Source organism: Neofelis nebulosa, chromosome 7 (assembly GCF_028018385.1).
Source record: "Neofelis nebulosa isolate mNeoNeb1 chromosome 7, mNeoNeb1.pri, whole genome shotgun sequence".
Taxonomy (NCBI): Eukaryota; Metazoa; Chordata; class Mammalia; order Carnivora; family Felidae; genus Neofelis; species Neofelis nebulosa.
In genome coordinates this window covers 85,619,584-85,632,858 of record NC_080788.1, presented here as the reverse complement: position 1 = coordinate 85,632,858, position 13,275 = coordinate 85,619,584, and the positions used below count along the sequence as shown (strand labels likewise).

The 13,275-nt window shown below is 45.2% G+C and overlaps 1 long non-coding RNA gene across 1 annotated transcript in view; it reads right to left on the bottom strand.

Moving 5' to 3' along the window:
• Window positions 1-5,284: 5,284 nt before the first annotated feature.
• Window positions 5,285-13,275, bottom strand: part of LOC131517099 (uncharacterized) — a 47,449-nt gene continuing 39,458 nt past the window's right edge. Inside the window, exon 3 of the long non-coding RNA XR_009264388.1 lies at window positions 5,285-5,370. This is a non-coding gene — a long non-coding RNA (uncharacterized LOC131517099). The remainder of the gene's footprint in view (window positions 5,371-13,275) is intronic.

Below are 13,275 nucleotides of genomic sequence, written 5' to 3'. Positions count from 1 at the left end.
TGACCAGGCCCCTAGAAGGAGGGGAGGGAGAGCTGCTTCCCTATGACATAGTCCCCACTATCCTTATCAGAATATGAGAAGCCCTAACAAAGAGTTGACGAAAATATACTGGGGAAAACCTTAACCAAAGAATAACTTCTCCCTGGGGCACCTGGGTGGCTCAGTCTTTGAAGCGTCCCACACTTGATTTTAGCTGGGGTTATGATCTCAAGGTTGTGGGATCAAGCCCCCAGTCCAGCACTGTGTTGAGCCCTGAATGGGGTTCTGTGCTGGGCACGGAGCCTGCTTGACATCCTCTTCCTCTTTCCCTCTGCCCCCTCCTCCTCTCATGTTCACTCTTTCTCTCTAAAAATTAATTAACTAATTTTTTAAAAAGAATAACTTCCTTTAAATGTTGCCATCATTTCATATTTTTAATTTATCGAATATAAAGTACTAGCACAAAAATAGACACATAGATCAATAGAACAGAATAGAAAACCCAGGAAGAAACCCATAATTATATGGTCAATTAATCTTCAACACAAGAGGTAAGAATATGCAATGGGGAAAAGACAGTCTCTTCAACAAAGGATGTTGAGAAAACTGGACAGCTACATGCAAAGGAATGAAACTGGAACACTTTTTTATACCACACACAAAAATAAACTCAAAATGGATTAAGGACCTAAATGTGAGACAGGAAACCATTGAAATCCTAAAACACAGCACACACAGTAGTAATTTCTCGGACATCAGCCATAACAACATCTTTCTAGATATGTCTCCTAAGGCAAGGGAAATAAAAGCAAAAATAAACTACTGGGACTACATCCAAATTAAAAAAAAAAAAAAGCTTCTGCACAACAAAGGAAACAAACAACAAAACCAAAAGATAACCTACTGAATGGGAGAAGATATTTGCAAATGACATATCCAATAAAGGGTTAGAGTCCAAAATATACAAAAAACTATACAACTCAACACCAAAAACCCAAATAATCTACTTAAAAAATGGGCAGGAGTGCCTGGGTGGCTCCGTCGAATGAACGTCCGATTTCGGCTCAGGTCATGATCTCACAGTTCCTGAGTTGAAGCCCCACATGGGACTCTGTGCTGACAGCTCAGAGCCTGGAGCCCGCTTCACATTCTGTGTCTCCCTCTCTCTCTGCCCCTCCATGTTTGCACTCTGTCTCTCAAAAATGAATAAACATTTAAAAAATTTTTTTAATGGGCAGAAGACATGAACAGACCTTTCTCCAAAGAAGACATACAAATGCCCAATAGACACATGAAAAGATGCTCAACATCACATCATCAGGGAAATGCAAATCAAAACCACAATGAGATATCACCTCACACCTGTCACAATGGCTAAACTCAACAACACAAGAAACAACAGGTGTTGGTGAGGATGTGGAGAAAGGGGAACCCTCTGGCACTGTTGGTGGGAATGCAAACTGGTGCAGCCATTCTGGAAAACAGTATGGAGATTCCTCTAAAAATTAAAAGTAGAATGGCCCTATAATCCAGTAATTGCACTACTGGGTATTTATCCGAAAAATACTAATTCAAAGGGATACATGCACCCCAATGTTTATAGTAGCATTATCTACAGCCCAAGCCAAATTATAGAAGGAGCCCAAGTGTCCATTGATAGATGAATGGATAAAGAAGATGTGGTATGTATATATACAATGGAATATTATTTATCCACAAAAATGAATGAAGTCTTGCCATTTGCAACAACATGGATGGATCTAGAAAGTATAATGCAAAATAAAGTAAGCCAGTCAGAGAAAGACATATGCCATATGAATTCACTCCTATATGAAATTTAAGAAACAAAACAAATGAACAAAAGAGAAAGAAAGAGAAACCAAAAAACAGGCTCTTAAATATAGAGAACTGATGGTTACCAAAGGGGAGGTGGGGGGGAGGTGGTATGGGTGAACTAGGTGAAGGAGATTAAGAGCACACTTATCTTTTTTTTTTTTTTTTTTTTTGAGAGAGAGAGAGAGAGAGAGAGACAGACAGAGTGAGAGAGCGTGCACAGCAGGAGAGGGACAGAGGGAGAGGGAGAATCTTAAGCAGAGCCCAACCAGGAGCTCAATCTCATGAACTGTGAGATCATGACCTGAGCCAAAATCAAGAACTAGACTGAGACATCCAGGTGCCCCTCTTTTTTTTTTTAAGATTTTATTTTTAAGCAATGTCTACACCCAAGTAAGGTTCAAACTTATAGCTCTGAGATCAAGAGTCACATGCTCCATGGACTGAGCCAGCCAGGCATCCCACGAACACACTTATCTTGATGAGCACTGAGTAGTATATGGAATTGTTGAATCACTATATGGTACACCTGAAACTAACATAATACTGTATGTTAATTACACTGGAATTAATTTTTTAAAATTTATTGAATTATAGCTTATATGGAAAGCATTCAGCTATTTAAACGTAAGTTTTTAAGGTCTTTTAAATTGTCGTATTTTGTTTGTACAATGTATTTTTCAAAATCTCACTCAACTGATCTATGGTAACATATATCATGGGATAAAATAATAAATTCACCTTTTATTTATTAAACATGTATACAGCATTTCCTATGTGCCAGACACTATTCTAAGTGGTTTGCAAATATTAATTCCTGTAATCTACAAACCACCCTGTGAGGTAGGTGCTATTATTATTTTCATATTTTTTTTATAAGGAAACTGAAGCACAGTCAACTTAAGAACCTCAGCCCAGGCCACACAACGCCAGGCTTGGGTGGGCTCCAGATCCACATTCCCAACCTGTTAGTATAAAGCAGGCTTCAGGGGCGCCTGGGTGGCTCAGCTGGCTAAGTGTGCAACTCTCGGTTTCGGCTGAGTTAGAGCCGCGCATTGGGCTCTGTGCTGACAGTACAGTCTGCTTGGGGTTCTCTCTCTCCCAATCTCTTGGCCTCCCCCCTCCACACACCGCCCCCCCCCCACTCTATCTCTGTCTCTCAAAAATAAATAAACATTTTAAAAAATAATAAAACAAACAAATAAAGCAGGCTTCAAAGGCATGCATGGGATTCCCACTGACTGAAGTGATCGCAACTCATCAATTTTGAACCTGTTTCTTACACATTCATTACAGGTATCCTACAGAAATGGGATAAATATTACAAAGGATGGTTTGAATTCTGAGGTGTCCTGTTAAAGGAAGAGTGTCTCATAGAAACTATATGATAAGGCAGAGAATGGAAGATGTGAGCTCGCAGGAAACCTCAGTAACCTGAACAATAGTGGGGACCCGGATTCATTTCTGAATGTTTAGTGTTGAGTTTCATGTGGTGCTAAATAAAAGGAAGTGAGGCATGTCTGTCCTTCCAGGAGTTTCCAGTTGTGCGGTCTAGGTTCACTTGTGATTGAGGCTAGGTGTACCCAAAGTCACCACATTAAACATTTTGGTCAGACTTCTAAAAATTTGGCTGTATTTTAATATTCATCTCCAGGGAGGCCCAATACAAACTAGCAAGTGCAAGTTTTAAGGACTAATGAATGGGCTTCTTTCAGGTGAAATGTTCTAGTGTTGATTCCATTTTAAGTTGGGTTTTAACGTTCTCTTTACAAGCCCTCACACACACACACACCACCGCCATTGGGAGGCAACTTCCCAGGACAGGACTTTGCCGCGTGACCCACCGTGTGTGGCCGGCCAGTTGTAGGGGACGAGCAGCCCTGGCTCCAGGGTCAAAAAACATTTCTGGGTATTTGCATTTAACTCAGTTGTTCTCCACAAAACACAGAGTAAGCCTCGGGTTTGAAGGAGAGGCCTGAACCATTGATATGTAAATATCATCAATTTACAAGTCAAATAGAGTAGAAAGCTTTCACCTTTTTGAAGGCAGAACTGGGAATAACTATTCCACCAGCAGATTCACCACCAAAGAGCCTTGCTGGGGCGTATGCAGTACTTTCCAGGTCTGAAATGCACACCCAGAGATGGGCAAGAGTGGCTCTACGCACAGGATCCTCCGCCCACAGTCCCCAAAGCACCCCAAGGGGATGACACAAGGTCAAATCTCAATGGGAATTTCAAGTTTGTTTTAAGCGGGTCTTTCAATGCAGGGCTTGATTGGGATTAGCAAAAGTTCAAGATAACAGCGGTTTGGGGTTGGAAAGAGCAAGGTGTGGGGTTATTTAAGGCGAGGGGTTTGAAGTGTCTCAGGCATGAACTGTCTGTTGATGCTTCCTACTAAAGAGTTGATGGGTCTTTTAGGAAATTCCTATGATAAACAATCAAGTTATTTGCCTAGGCAAGAGCAGCTTGGAATAGTTAAGTTACTATAATGAAGTTGAAGAATAGTTATGTTAATGTAGACAGTAAACGAGGGGGCAGGATGGGGTAGATTCATCCCCAACCTGACTAGTCATTAGGCCTAGAGTAAGGGCCTGAGGAATAGGAGGACACATGACAGGGACATTGTGATAAATTAAAATGATTAAAAATTCAGGACATAGACCCGTGAGCAATCGGCGGGGGGTGGCGGGGGGAGAGGGGGAATGGGGCTGGGGGTGGGCTAACAGGGAGTTTGCAGAGGAAACTCTACACTTGGAGCACAGAGCAAGTGAGGCAAGGGTCAAGAAACAAGTTTTACTTGTTCTGTCATTTCACCTATAATTGAAGAGCCTGAGCTACAATATCTCTCTTTAAACGCATTAATTCACATCATAAATTCACACCACCAAGTACCCAGGTAATCCAGCTACTGGTGAAAAATAATAGGAGGCATCATTTCTCAAACAATGGCTATATGCCTGCCATTTTACATATAAGATCACTACAGGGCAGAGGTGGCATTATTAGCCCCATTTTACAGAGATTCAGAGAGGTTTAGCAACTTGTCTGAGGTGATGCAGCCAGGAAAAGTGGCAGTGCTGGGATTCAAACCCTGCCCCCTGGGCCCCCAAGGCCCTTTCCCACCAGGCTGGCCAGGGTGAGCCTCCTCATTTACTGAAGATGTCTGAAGCTCCCAACAACTGCCATTTTCCACTACTGCTGTCGTTAGTCTTGAGTAGCTCTGACTGCCACACAAACCCATCTTACTCTGAGAAGCCACTTGCTACGACTTCTATTTCATAAAATTTCCTCACCAGAAAGGTTGGAAAAGTACCTCACAGGAGTGTCTGAAAGGTAACTGAGAGGGGGGCGTCTGGCTGGCTGAGTCAGAAGAGCATGCAACTCTTGATCTTGGGGGTCGTGAGTTCGAGCCCCACGTGTAGAGATTACATACATATCTACAAACTTAAAAAAAAAAACTAACTGTTAGAGCTGCTACAAGTGCACAGGAAACTCACCGCGCAGCTGTGGACGCAGTGCTGGGAGAGTTCTTGAAAGCGGCTGGTAGGAACCCACCTGCAAAGGAGAGAGAAAATTCCACGTTCTCTGGGCCTGCTGGGAAACCCTGTGCAAGGTCATTTGTGATTAAGTTTAGACCACATTCAGCTGACCCTCTGAGGCGGAGATGGGTACAGTGAGCAAATGCCCGTGGGGCCTGGGGGCAGCTGTTTCAAGGGGCGTCACCACTGGTGACTATCTGGACAGAGGCAGCCTCCAGAGGGACTTCCCAGTTAATAATGTGGGGGGTGTCCTTTTGTAAGTATACAGACCCCTTTCCTCCTTCATTCTCTCAAACACTGTTAATGCTGCTACAAGAATGAGGGCGGTCTCTCACTCTTTTCCTGCCTTTTCCACAAGTGGGCAGGTAGAAGGAAAGGCAGGGTTTCCACAATTAAAGCTCACTTTCCTCATAATGAGGCAGGCCTGAGGGTACACCAACCTGGCTCCCACTCTGGGCCCCAATCTGTACCACTGCGCCCCTGGGCTAGTTGCTTAACTTTTCTGCTTCTCAGTTTCTCTTGTGTAAAGCAGGATGGCACAGCTCTCTGGCAGTTGCTGTGATGCTAGTGTCTGTGAAACTCTGGCAAAGCGCCCCGCACGTAGTAAAAGCTCAGATGACAGCTCGTCCTATTAGGATTAGTCACATGAGCAGGCGCCTGGGGGGGTGCTCAGTCGGTTAAGCTTCCTGGGTTCTAGCCCCATGTTGGGCTCTGTGCTGACAGCTCCGAGCCTGGAGCCTGCTTCAGATTCTGTGTCTCCCTCTCTCTCTGCCCCCACCCCCTACCCCGCTCACACGCGCACGCGCGCACGCTCTCTCTCTCTCTCTCTCTCTCTCAAAAAATGAATAAACATTAAAAAAAAAAAAAAAGTATTCACATTAGTAGCATCGAAGCAGCTGACAACCCTCCCTTTGGCATCCCACCCCTGCAAGTAGCACTCCTTCCTCTACCTCCCAGGGAAGCCCAGGACCTGTGGGACCAGATTCTCTAAGGACAAACTAGGGCAAGGAGCTTACCTACAGCTTCCATGACCTTGTGCCTTGCCCCAGGGCTCCACCCTCACCCAGCCCCATTTTGGCCTCCTATTGTGGTCGCCTGGAAAGGGGACCAGACAGGCTGAGGGGAGCCCATTCAAACTGTACCTGACACACAGGAGTTTCCACGGGGCTGGACTAGGAGGGCCTGATCAATGAGGTGCCTGACCAAAGGTGGGAAACTGAAGGTTGTTGTGGGCCCCCGCAGGGGGGCGGCAGGCCTGGAGGCTCCTGACCTCCGACAGCCCTGTAAAGCCTTGGATGGTGTAACCTTTGCTCCTGTAATCAGCAGGGGGTCAGGCTCAGTCTGCCCAGGGGAGGAGGCTCAGTGAAAAAGCAGGGCCTGCTTATGGAGGGTGACACACACCCCTCTCTTGGGGCCTGGCCGGGAGCCCACTGATAGGGGATGGCTGGTCAGGCACATCGTGACTCACTATGAGAAAGTGAACTTTTATTATGAAGACCCTTCCTTCCCTTCTACCACTTGTGGGAAAGGCAGGGAAGAGCGCCCTCATTCTTGAAGCAGCATTAGCAGCAGTTTGAGAGAATAAAGGAGGGAGGTCTGTATACCTACAGAGACTCCTTCCTCATGCTATTAAGTGGTGGCGGGGGGGGGGGGGGGGGGGGGGGGGTGAGGGGGGGGTGGGGGGTGAGGGGGGGGGTGGGAAGAGGTGGGGGGAGCACCTTACAGAGCAGTTTGCATAGTATAATCTTGTCAGTGAGCAAAAAACTATACAAAATGTTGTGCCCACCAGGATTTTCAGTTTGAGGGAAAGAAACAAATTCTGGATAATTTAGGCAGAAAATATTTGTGAGAGGATTTGGGGGAGCCCTCAGAATCTCCAGGAAGGCTAGGGAGCCAAAGAGAAGAACTAGTGAGCTCACCACGGCAGCCTAAGTTGACCCACTGTGGCCCTAATGGAGTCCACACAATACCTCCCATTATTAGCCTCTGATTCAAGGTCCCGGGAGAGGGTGTGATTGCTGGAGCCTCTGTCATGTGCCTGAGAAAGGAGGCTGAGAACGTGAGTGGCTGGCATTTTTGCTTCAAGTTATGGCATCTCCTCCAAACATAATAAGTGGGTTAGGATGACAAATTTGAGTGACATAAGTCCCAAGATGTTAATGGTAGTTATTTCTGGGTAGTTGGATTAAAGGGTGAGGTGTTGTTTTTGTTTTTTTGTAACTTATTATATGGAGAATTTCAAGCAGATAAAAATGCAGAAAGAATATTAAAATGAACCCCATCCCTGGCTTCAGTTATCAGCTCTTGGGCAATTTTGTTTCATGTATACTTCCATCCACCTGCTTTCCCTCTCTTATTTTGAAGTAAACACCAGTCATCACATGTACATTCATAAAAGGTCATATAAGTTCACCCTTAAATATCTTAGTCCTTATGCCTAAAAATACAAACTACATTTTATTTATTTATTTATTTATTTATTTATTTATTTTTTAAAAATTTTTAGGTTTTTATTTATTTTTGAGAGAGAGAGAGAGAGAGAGAGACAGAGTGTGAGCGGGGGAGGGGCAGAGAGAGAGGGAGACACAGAATCTGATGCAGGATCCAGGCTCTGAACTGTCAGCACAGAGTCCGACATGGGCTTGAACCCACAAACTATGAGATCATGACCTGAGCCAAAGTCGGCTGAGCCACCCAGGTGCCCCGATTTTATTTCTTTTTTTAAAAGATTTTATATTAAGTAATCTCTACACCCAACATGGTGCTTGAACACACAACCCTGAGATCAAGAGTCGCATGTTCCACCGACTGAGTCAGCCAGGTGCTCCAGAGAAGAGCAATATTTTACAGGTGTAACTTTAATACCATTATCACACCTAAAAAAAAATAATTAACAATAATTCAGAGGGATTTTTAAAATTCTCTTCTTCATATATTTCTCTATTACTTTAGTTGTCAGGAAAAAATAAAGCTATTGTCATATTTAATTTGTTCTAAAAAAACATTAACCACAGTTGGGCATGCCTCACAAACTCAGTCTGAGACAGGGCCAGTCAGGAAACACAGAAGCATAACCCAGGGTGACAGGGGCCATGGTTTGGGTCACAAGTAACAGAAGTCCCTGGTGCAAGGGCTCTGGAGGCTCACCGAAGTGGTGAGGCCATCAGACATCACCTGGGCCTCCACCTGTGCTCCTCTCAAACAAATAGCTCTGCCTGTTTCCTGTGTGTCCTGTCACATGGCAGGCGAGCCTGGCTGTGTCTGCCAAGAGCACAGGTGATAGGCACAGGATGGAGACAGGCCAACCCCTCAATGAATCTCGCTCTTCTTCTTACACACACATTGACACACATCCACACTCTTAACACATACATTCATACTTACACATTCACCCACACACATATGTTCACACCCCTGTCCCACAAACACTCCGAGGGAGACAATCAGACGGGTCTAATTATATCCCCAAAGTAGGGCATGTTTACACCTGTCAAGTCCTGACAGCCTGCAGTGACTCGGCGGATGAGCCTAGGCAGATCGATGACCGGAAGGAGAGCCACCATGAGCTGGAGAGCCAGCCTAGTAGGCGCTCACCTCACAAGAGGTCTGTGCTGGCAGAGGGTTTGGTTTCAGGAAAAGCCCCAATGCGGAAAATGGTTAGAAAGTCATACGGAGCATGACACAGGGTTGGCGGTGGCCCGGGCAGCAGCACCCACTGGGGAGAGTCCTGTAGACTACAGCATTACCGACTCCCAGACTCTGCACACCAGTCAGGCTGCGGTCCGTGTGACTGGGGCCAACAGTGGGCTCTGTGCCTTTGTGGACCGTATGTGTCTCCTTTTTTCTGGGGTGCAACAGGGCAAGACCAACTGCACCCACCCAGTTCATAGGACTGTAATGATGAAGGAAGAAGGGAGAGAAAGGGAGACCTTTGGATGGCCCCTCCATGACCTCTTCCAGGGCTGGGGCCTCGTGAAAGAAAGGGGCGAACAACAGCGTGGGGAGGGGGCTTTGCATGGAATTTGTTCGACTGGGAAACTGGGAGGAACCATCAACAGCCACCTGACCCACCCCAGGCCTTCTACAGAGGACAGCAGCAGCCCGCAGGGAGGGTCAGTGATGCCCCAAACCAAGACAAGTTCCTAGAAACCCTGAACCAGATCCAGAGAGCCAAATTCTTGCCAGAGTTTGGACAGACAAGAAGGGACAGGCTTTCCAACAAGGGAAGTGCCAAGGTGGATGTCCAGTTGGAGCCATTCAAGGAGTACACACAGGGCTTCTATGGTCAGATGGCGGGAGCGGTACCAGATTAAAGGAGTGTATGGATGTCTAGACTTGACCCACACTAGGTTCTTGAGCAGAGAAGTGACAGGATAAAGGGCTCCAGTGACACTTAGCAGAGCTAAGGATGCAGAGTGAGCTATAAGGGAAAACAGTTAGGAAGCAGTTGCAGTTGCCCAGATGGAAGGGATGGGGGATGAATTAAGAACAAGATATATTGTGAAGAGAAGAGTGTGGGATACTCTGGCTGACTCCCCATTACTAACTATCAGATGAGTGCTTGACTCAGGCTGATGCTTGCATCCATAATCTGTAAGCCAGCCCCAGCAGGTTTTAAGCAAAGGGGAAGTTGGTGGAAGCCCACAGGGAGTGGAAAGCTCACAGAATAGACAAGAGATTGGGAAGACCAGGCTCAGGAAAGTCAGGAACCGAGCTCTCTAGAGAGCCAGAAGAAGGTCATGGCCTGTGCACCAAGACTGCAGCAACCCGGCTGCACCTGCTTGTGTAAATGACCTCTAACCACTCACTGTCCTCAGCTCACTTGCCCAGGATCTGAAACCCTAGGCAAGAATGTCCATTGGCCAGGTGGAGGACACATTCCTGTCCTGACTGGGCAGGAAAGGGGGTGGAGTGGAGATGATTTGCCTGCCTTAAATCTCTTTGGCTCTCTTTTGTTGAGGGAAGTAGGGATGAGGCAGTCTCCTCCAAAGGAGGTGAGAATGCTCTTTGTGGGTGCTGGACACACCCCAAAAATGACAACTACCTTCCACCTAGCCCTTGCTTCCATCCCACTGATTCCCCAGGTTGCTGAGATCTCTGACCAACACTATTCCTCTCCTGAAACTGCTCTCCACTACTACTGCCCTTGTAAGGGCCGCTCAAACATCCTGTGTTGCTTGATTTTGGGGAGTGCATTTGAGGTTCCTGCAATGACAGAGAATGCCTGCCCCTGGGCAAGTGGATGAGTGGTGGGCTGACCACTGGGCTTCCAGGACAACTCAGGGTGGTCTCTGACTCCTAGGGTAACTTCCTCCCCTAGTTCACCTTCACATAGCCCCAAAGCAAACCTTCCAGCATCCTCAAGATGAAGCTAAGTTCTTCTGGGGGCACATGAGGTCCCAAGGATCTGGTCCTGCCTGTGTGGCCTCCTTATCAGCCACACACACTTGCCACATTCTGTGTGTCCTTGCTTCTGCTGTTCCTCTGCTGAAAGACCTATGGACCCACCCACCAGCCCAGGTCTGGCTGAGGCTAGCAGACTCCTCTTCAGCTCGCAGAACCCCTTCCCCAATCTCCCTAGCATTCCTAAACCCTCCTCCTTCCATCCTATCACATTGGTACATATCTCAACCAAAGCATCTCCCCCTGCCCAAATATCACATTGTATGATAGTTGTTTGCAATACTTTTTTCTTTTCAGTTAGAAAGGGGACTTGAGACATAATTTGTAAAAAGTCCTTTTTAGCTGCCCCCACCTCCCCCCACCCACCCCACTGCTGCATTTCCCTCCCTTCTCCCCTCTCTGTAGAGGTAGCACTTTCGTGAAGTTGCTGGGTAGCTTCCAGATCCATTTTGTTTACTTTTATACACTTCTATTTACCCATATCCAGTGCTCAGTACCGGTCTTTGGTGGTGTTGATTTTATGCTTATTTACATCAGTGTCGTCATGCTCCAAGCATCATTTGGTGCCCTCATTTTCCCTACTCAGCATCATCATGGCAACCGGCACACTGTGCTGTAACTATTTCTCTCTCACCATTTGTGTCCCCCTTGGAGGGCAGGGCCTGTATCTTTTCCATTCTATATTCCCAGTTAGGTGCTCAATAAATATTTTTGAATAACTATATGAATATGAACACGGCTCGAGTTAATTTCAATATTTCTACTGAGAATGTGAAGTCATGGTAGCTGCTTCATTTCCCATCTTGCCTGTCTCCATCAAGTTCTACTTTATCTGAGTTCTAAACTTTATTTATTTATTTATTCATTTTAATGTTTATTTTTGAGAGACAGAGACAGAGCATGAGCGGGGGAGGGGCAGAGAGAGGGAGACACAGAATCTGAAGCAAGCTCCAGGGTCTGAGCTGTCAGCATAGAGCCCTACACAGGGTTTGAACTCACAAGCTGAGCCCAGCTGTGAGATCATGACCTGAGCTGAAGTCAGACACACAGCCCACTGAGCCATCCAGGTGCCTCAATTAGTTCTAAACTTTAAATCCACATGGATCCTGCTCCTGCACCCCCTCCTTGTAATCCCCTAATTTCCCATATAACATCTTCAGTTCTCCTGATCTTTTGGAGGACATTTGAATAAAAGTTTGTGAAATGCAAAATCAAATGACTATAAATGGCCCCTCTCAGCCAGCAGGAAGAAATCAGATGACCTAATCCCAGCCATCAGAAAGGGAGGGCTCACGGTGTCTTCCTTTTATACATTTAGTTCTTTTTCGTTATAAAGGAAATGCATGTTTCTTGAAAGAAAGAAAGAAAGAAAGAAAGAAAGAAAGAAAGAAAGAAAGAAAGAAAGAAAGAAAGAAAGAAGAAAAAATTCAACTCAACAAGACTTTCCTTACCCAACAAACTCAGCTACAGAGTAGCTCTCAAATTACTATTTTGAATTATTTCTTCCCTGATTTAAAAAAAAAAAAATTTTAACGTTTGTTTATTTTGGGGACAGAGAGAGACAGAGCATGAACGGGGGAGGGTCAGAGAGAGAGGAAGACACAGAATCTGAAACAGGATCCAGGCTCTGAGCTGTCAGCACTGAGCCCGACACGGGGCTCCAACTCAGACTGTGAGATCATGACCTGAGCCAAAGTTGGACGCTTAACTGACTGAGCCACCCAGGCGCCCCATTTCTTTCCTGATTTTATGCCATTTTTTTCTTTATAGAGTTGTGTATATATATACTTTCATAATCTATTTTAAAAAGTAACATAATGTAAGCAGTTTTCATATTATATAAGTTATTTAAATAGTAAGTCTTAATGGTTGCATAAAATCTAACAAGTAAATACTGCAATTTACCAAGTCACTTCTCTAATATTAGATACTTAATTTCCACTTTTTTTTTTTTTTTTTTTTTTTTTTTTTTTTTTTTTTTTTTTTTTTTTTTAGTACTGGAAAGAATGTTGAATACAGAGCTTCTTATGTATTTAAGGTGATACTTTGGGATGGAATTTCATAAGAGCATGTATTGACTGGGCCAAAGGGCATCGATGGGCTTACTAAGGCTCCTTACAACATTGCTAAATCTGTGCACTTTCTGGGAGCAAGCCCCAGTCTCCCAGCAGGGTATTAGTAAGAACACTTCTACAATAGTACTTTTTCTAACCCTGGATATTATACATTTTTAAAGTCAGCTAATTTGATAGATGGGAAATATACCCTATTTTAAATGCAAATATTTGAGGGTGCCTGGTGACTCAGTCAGTTGAGCGTCAGACTACATTTTGGCTTAGGTCATGATCTCAGCCAGGGTCATGGGATTGAGCCCCACAGTCTCCATGCTGAGCTCCTCTGGCCTTCTCCCCCCTGCTCGTGTGCTTTCTCTAAGATGGAAAAAAAACTAAATGCAAATCTTTGATTGTTATACCTTTTCAATTGGTTAGTAATCAATTGTATTTTTCTTTTGTGATTT